The following is a 6,433-nucleotide window of genomic DNA, read 5'->3' on the forward strand; positions in this document are numbered from 1 at the left end:
GCTGTTATATTCCCAAACAGGAAAACTCGGATCACCTGATTTGTAAGTGGGATAGCTTCTTCATCCTAACTCCTATGAGATTTATTCAACTTCCTAGTGATTCTCCATTACTTTATATATCAGAATCAAGCTTCTTACATCGCGATTCATCCTGGTTTGATTAGAATGACAAAAAAGCTGTCATATTCCCAAACAGGAAAACTGGATCACCTGATTTGAAAGTAGGATAGCTTCTTCATCCTAACTCCTATGAGATTTATTCAACTTCCTAGTGATTCTCCATTACTTTATATATCAAAATCAAGCTTCTTACATCGCGATTCATCCTGGTTTGATTAGAATGACAAAGAAGCTGTCATATTCCCAAACAGGAAAAGTGGGATCACCTGATTTGAAAGTGGGATAGCTTCTTCATCCTAACTCCTATGAGATTTATTCAACTTCCTAGTGATTCACCATTACTTTATGTATCAAAATCAAGCTTCTTACATCACGATTCATCCTGGTTTGATTAGAATGACAAAGAAGCTGTCATATTCCCAAACAGGAAAACTGGGATCACCTGATTTGAAAGTGGGATAGCTTCTTCATCCTAACTCCTATGAGATTTATTCAACTCCCTAGTCATACACCATTACTTTATGTATCAAAATCAAGCTTCTTACATCAAGATTCATCCTGGTTTGATTAGAATGACAAAGAAGCTATCATATTCCCAAACAGGAAAACTGGGATCACCTGATTTGAAAGTGGGATAGCTTCTTCATCCTAACTCCAATGAGATTTATTCAACTTCCTAGTGATTCTCCATTACTTTATGTATCAAAATCAAGCTCCTTATATCGCTATTCATCCTGGTTCTATTAGAATGACAAAGAAGCTGTTATATTCCGAAACTGGAAAACTGGGATCACCTGATTTGAAGGTGGGATAGCTTATTCATCCTAACTCCCATGAGATTTATTCAACTTCCTAGTGATTCTCCATTACTTTATGTATCAAAATCAAGCTTCTTACATCGCGATTCATCCTGGTTTGATTAGAATGACAAAGAAGCTGTCATATTCCCAAACAGGAAAACTGGGATCACCTGATTTGAAAGTGGGATAGCTTCTTCATCCTAACTCCTATGAGATTTCCATTACTTTATATATCAGAATCAAGCTTCTTACATCGCGATTCATCCTGGTTTGATTAGAATGACAAAAAGGCTGTCATATTCCCAAACAGGAAAACTGGATCACCTGATTTGAAAGTGGGATAGCTTCTTCATCCTAACTCCTATGAGATTTATTCAACTTCCTAGTGATTCTCCATTACTTTATGTATCAAAATCAAGCTTCTTACATCGCGATTCATCCTGGTTTGATTAGAATGACAAAGAAGCTGTCATATTCCCAAACAGGAAAACTGGGATCACCTGATTTGAAAGTGGGATAGCTTCTTCATCCTAACTCCTATGAGATTTATTCAACTTCCTAGTGATTCTCCATTACTTTATGTATCAAAATCAAGCTTCTTACATCACGATTCATCTGGTTGATTAGAATGACAAAGAAGCTGTCATATTCCCAAACAGGAAAACTGGGATCACCTGATTTGAAAGTGGGATAGCTTCTTCATCCTAACTCCTATGAGATTTATTCAACTTCCTAGTGATTCTCCATTACTTTATGTATCAAAATCAAGCTTCTTACATCGCGATTCATCCTGGTTTGATTAGAATGACAAAGAAGCTGTCATATTCCCAAACAGGAAAACTGGGATCACCTGATTTGAAAGTGGGATAGCTTCTTCATCCTAACTCCTATGAGATTTATTCAACTTCCTAGTGATTCTCCATTACTTTATGTATCAAAATCAAGCTTCTTACATCGCGATTCATCCTGGTTTGATTAGAATGACAAAGAAGCTGTCATATTCCCAAACAGGAAAACTGGGATCACCTGATTTGAAAGTGGGATAGCTTCTTCATCCTAACTCCTATGAGATTTATTCAACTTCCTAGTGATTCTCCATTACTTTATATATCAAAATCAAGCTTCTTACATCGCGATTCATCCTGGTTTGATTAGAATGACAAAAAAGCTGTCATATTCCCAAACAGGAAAACTGGATCACCTGATTTGAAAGTAGGATAGCTTCTTCATCCTAACTCCTATGAGATTTATTCAACTTCCTAGTGATTCTCCATTACTTTATGTATCAAAATCAAGCTTCTTACATCGCGATTCATCCTGGTTTGATTAGAATGACAAAGAAGCTGTCATATTCCCAAACAGGAAAACTGGGATCACCTGATTTGAAAGTGGGATAGCTTCTTCATCCTAACTCCTATGAGATTTATTCAACTTCCTAGTGATTCTCCATTACTTTATGTATCAAAATCAAGCTTCTTACATCGCGATTCATCCTGGTTTGATTAGAATGACAAAGAAGCTGTCATATTCCCAAACAGGAAAACTGGGATCACCTGATTTGAAAGTGGGATAGCTTCTTCATCCTAACTCCTATGAGATTTATTCAACTTCCTAGTGATTCTCCATTACTTTATGTATCAAAATCAAGCTTCTTACATCGCGATTCATCCTGGTTTGATTAGAATGACAAGGAAGCTGTCATATTCCGACACAGGAAAACTGAGATCACCTGATTTGAAAGTGGGATAGCTTCTTCATCCTAACTCCTATGAGATTTATTCAACTTCCTAGTGATTCTCCATTACTTTATGTATCGAATCAAGCTTCTTACATCGCGATTCATCCTGGTTTGATTAGAATAACAAAGAAGCTGTCATATTCCCAAACAGGAAAACTGGGATCACCTGGTTTGAAAGTGGGATAGCTTCTTCATCCTAACTCCTATGAGATTTATTCAACTTTCTAGTGATTCTCCATTACTTTATGTATCAAAATCAAGTTTCTTACATCGCGATTCATCCTGGTTTATTTAGAATAACAAAGAAGCTGTCATATTCCCAAACAGGAAAACTGGGATCACCTGATTTGAAAGTGGGATAGCTTCTTCATCCTAACTCCTACGAGATTTATTCAACTTCCTAGTGATTCTCCATTACTTTATGTATCAAAATCAAGCTTCTTACATCGCGATTCATCCTGGTTTGATTAGAATGACAAAGAAGCTGTCATATTCCCAAACAGGAAATTGGGATCACCCGATTTGAAAGTGGGATAGCTTCTTCATCCTAACTCCTATGAGATTTATTCAACTTCCTAGTGATTCTCCATTACTTTATGTATCAAAATCAAGCTTCTTACATCGCGATTCATCCTGGTTTATTAGAATGACAAAGAAGCTGTCATATTCCCAAACAGGAAAACTGGGATCACCTGATTTGAAAGTGGGATAGCTTCTTCATCCTAACTCCTATGAGATTTATTCAACTTCCTAGTGATTCTCCATTACTTTATGTATCAAAATCAAGCTTCTTACATCGCGATTCATCCTGGTTTGATTAGAATGACAAAGAAGCTGTCATATTCCCAAACAGGAAAACTGGGATCACCTGATTTGAAAGTGGGATAGCTTCTTCATCCTAACTCCTATGAGATTTATTCAACTTCCTAGTGATTCTCCATTACTTTATGTATCAAAATCAAGCTTCTTACATCGCGATTCATCCTGGTTTGATTAGAATGACAAAGAAGCTGTCATATTCCCAAACAGGAAAACTGGGATCACCTGATTTGAAAGTGGGATAGCTTCTTCATCCTAACTCCTATGAGATTTATTCAACTTCCTAGTGATTCTCCATTACTTTATGTATCAAAATCAAGCTTCTTACATCGCGATTCATCCTGGTTTGATTAGAATGACAAAGAAGCTGTCATATTCCCAAACAGGAAAACTGGGATCACCTGATTTGAAAGTGGGATAGCTTCTTCATCCTAACTCCTATGAGATTTATTCAACTTCCTAGTGATTCTCCATTACTTTATGTATCAAAATCAAGCTTCTTACATCGCGATTCATCCTGGTTTGATTAGAATGACAAAGAAGCTGTCATATTCCCAAACAGGAAAACTGGGATCACCTGATTTGAAAGTGGGATAGCTTCTTCATCCTAACTCCTATGAGATTTATTCAACTTCCTAGTGATTCTCCATTACTTTATGTATCAAAATCAAGCTTCTTACATCGCGATTCATCCTGGTTTGATTAGAATAACAAAGAAGCTGTCATATTCCCAACAGGAAAACTGGGATCACCTGATTTGAAAGTGGGATAGCTTCTTCATCCTAACTCCTATGAGATTTATTCAACTTCCTAGTGATTCTCCATTACTTTATGTATCAAAATCAAGCTTCTTACATCGATTCATCCTGGTTTGATTAGAATGACAAAGAAGCTGTCATATTCCCAAACAGGAAAACTGGGATCACCTGATTTGAAAGTGGGATAGCTTCTTCATCCTAACTCCTATGAGATTTATTCAACTTCCTAGTGATTCTCCATTACTTTATGTATCAAAATCAAGCTTCTTACATCGCGATTCATCCTGGTTTGATTAGAATGACAAAGAAGCTGTCATATTCCCAAACAGGAAAACTGGGATCACCTGATTTGAAAGTGGGATAGCTTCTTCATCCTAACTCCTATGAGATTTATTCAACTTCCTAGTGATTCTCCATTACTTTATGTATCAAAATCAAGCTTCTTACATCACGCGATTCATCCTGGTTTGATTAGAATGACAAAGAAGCTGTCATATTCCCAAACAGGAAAACTGGGATCACCTGATTTGAAAGTGGGATAGCTTCTTCATCCTAACTCCTATGAGATTTCTTCAACTTCCTAGTGATTCTCCATTACTTTATGTATCAAAATCAAGCTTCTTACATCGCGATTCATCCTGGTTTGATTAGAATGACAAAGAAGCTGTCATATTCCCAAACAGGAAAACTGGGATCACCTGATTTGAAAGTGGGATAGCTTCTTCATCCTAACTCCTATGAGATTTATTCAACTTCCTAGTGATTCTCCATTACTTTATGTATCAAAATCAAGCTTCTTACATCGCGATTCATTCTGGTTTGATTAGAATGACAAAGAAGCTGTCATATTCCCAAACAGGAAACTGGGATCACCCGATTTGAAAGTGGGATAGCTTCTTCATCCTAACTCCTATGAGATTTATTCAACTTCCTAGTGATTCTACATTACTTTATGTATCAAAATCAAGCTTCTTACATCGCGATTCATCCTGGTCTGATTAGAATGACAAAGAAGCTGTCATATTCCCAAACAGGAAAACTGGGATCACCTGATTTGAAAGTGGGATAGCTTCTTCATCCTAACTCCTATGAGATTTATTCAACTTCCTAGTGATTCTCCATTACTTTATGTATCAAAATCAAGCTTCTTACATCGCGATTCATCCTGGTTTGATTAGAATGACAAAGAAGCTGTCATATTCCCAAACAGGAAAACTGGGATCACCTGATTTGAAAGTGGGATAGCTTCTTCATCCTAACTCCTATGAGATTTTATTCAACTTCCTAGTGATTCTCCATTACTTTATGTATCAAAATCAAGCTTCTTACATCGCGATTCATCCTGGTTTGATTAGAATGACAAAGAAGCTGTCATATTCCCAAATAGGAAAACTGGGATCACCTGATTTGAAAGTGGGATAGCTTCTTCATCCTAACTCCTATGAGATTTATTCAACTTTCTAGTGATTCTCCATTACTTTATGTATCAAAATCAAGCTTCTTACATCGCGATTCATCCTGGTTTGATTAGAATGACAAGGAAGCTGTCATATTCCGAAACATGAAAACTGGGATCACCTGATTTGAAAGTGGGATTGCTTCTTCATCCTAACTCCTATGAGATTTATTCAACTTCCTAATGATTCTCCATTACTTTATGTATCAAATCAAGCTTCTTATATCGCGATTCATCCTGGTTTGATTAGAATAACAAAGAAGCTATCATATTCCAAAACAGGAAAACTGGGATCACCTGATTTGAAAGTGGGATAGCTTCTTCATCCTAACTCCTATGAGATTTATTCAACTTTCTAGTGATTCTCCATTACTTTATGTATCAAAATCAAGCTTCTTACATAGCAATTCGTCCTGGTTTGATTAGAATGACAAAGAAGCTGTCATATTCCCAAACAGGAAAACTGGGATCACCTGATTTGAAAGTGGGATAGCTTCTTCATCCTAACTCCTATGAGATTTCTTCAACTTCCTAGTGATTCTCCATTACTTTATGTATCAAAATCAAGCTTCTTACATCGCGATTCATCCTGGTTTGATTAGAATGACAAAGAAGCTGTCATATTCCCAAACAGGAAAATTGGGATCACCTGATTTGAAAGTGGGACAGCTTCTTCATCCTAACTCCTATGAGATTTATTCAACTTCCTAGTGATTCTCCATTACTTTATGTATCAAAATAA

General features: G+C 36.6%; 2 long non-coding RNA genes across 2 annotated transcripts; one reads left to right on the forward strand and one right to left on the reverse strand.

Annotated features, from left to right (window-relative positions):
- The first annotated feature begins 349 nt into the window (after window positions 1–349).
- LOC117129755 lies at window positions 350–1,042 on the forward strand. Its single transcript, XR_004453344.1, has 2 exons — window positions 350–573; window positions 926–1,042. It is a non-coding gene; the product is annotated as an uncharacterized LOC117129755 (long non-coding RNA).
- Window positions 842–5,034, reverse strand: LOC117129756. Its single transcript, XR_004453345.1, has 2 exons — window positions 4,934–5,034; window positions 842–1,090 (listed from the first exon to the last, which is right to left on the reverse strand). It is a non-coding gene; the product is annotated as an uncharacterized LOC117129756 (long non-coding RNA).
- Between the last annotated feature and the right edge of the window lie 1,399 nt (window positions 5,035–6,433).

The sequence above is a fragment of the Brassica rapa genome, unplaced genomic scaffold (genome assembly GCF_000309985.2).
Source record: "Brassica rapa cultivar Chiifu-401-42 unplaced genomic scaffold, CAAS_Brap_v3.01 Scaffold0116, whole genome shotgun sequence".
NCBI classification, from domain to species: domain Eukaryota; kingdom Viridiplantae; phylum Streptophyta; class Magnoliopsida; order Brassicales; family Brassicaceae; genus Brassica; species Brassica rapa.